This window comes from Nematolebias whitei, chromosome 1, assembly GCF_014905685.2.
Source record: "Nematolebias whitei isolate Nwh7 chromosome 1, NemWhi1, whole genome shotgun sequence".
In the NCBI taxonomy this organism is placed as follows: domain Eukaryota; kingdom Metazoa; phylum Chordata; class Actinopteri; order Cyprinodontiformes; family Rivulidae; genus Nematolebias; species Nematolebias whitei.
Genome location: NC_056498.1, coordinates 18309885 through 18310254, shown reverse-complemented (window position 1 = coordinate 18310254; position 370 = coordinate 18309885). Strand labels below are relative to the sequence as shown.

General features: G+C 47.0%; 1 protein-coding gene across 1 annotated transcript in view; it reads right to left on the bottom strand.

Annotated features, from left to right (window-relative positions):
* LOC119420856 (chymotrypsin-like protease CTRL-1) overlaps positions 1-370 on the bottom strand; it is a 16186-nt gene that overhangs the window by 5397 nt on the left and 10419 nt on the right. The window lies entirely within an intron of this gene.

The window sequence follows — 370 nt, the reverse complement described above, 5'->3', positions numbered from 1 at the left end:
CTAGGTGCTATCTTCCGCAAACACGACATACCCTTTCATTTCTACGCCGATGATTGCCAAATTTACTTCCCCCTGAGGCACAGAGGCACACGCTCTATTCAGCCTCTTCTTGACTGCCTGGCTGACATCCGGGACTGGATGGCTTTAAACTTCTTAAGCTTCAATGAGAAGAAGTCTGAAGTCATGCTGTTCCATCCCAGTGGCTCACTCATGAACCATGACATTGACCTTTTCTCTCTAGCCCCGCTAGAGAAACAAAAGGTCACTAATCTGGGGGTGATAATGGACCCGTCCTTAAAACTCAACAGTCACGTAAACATGATGGTCAAATCCTGTTTTTTTCAGCTGAGACGGCTGTCTAAGCTGAAGC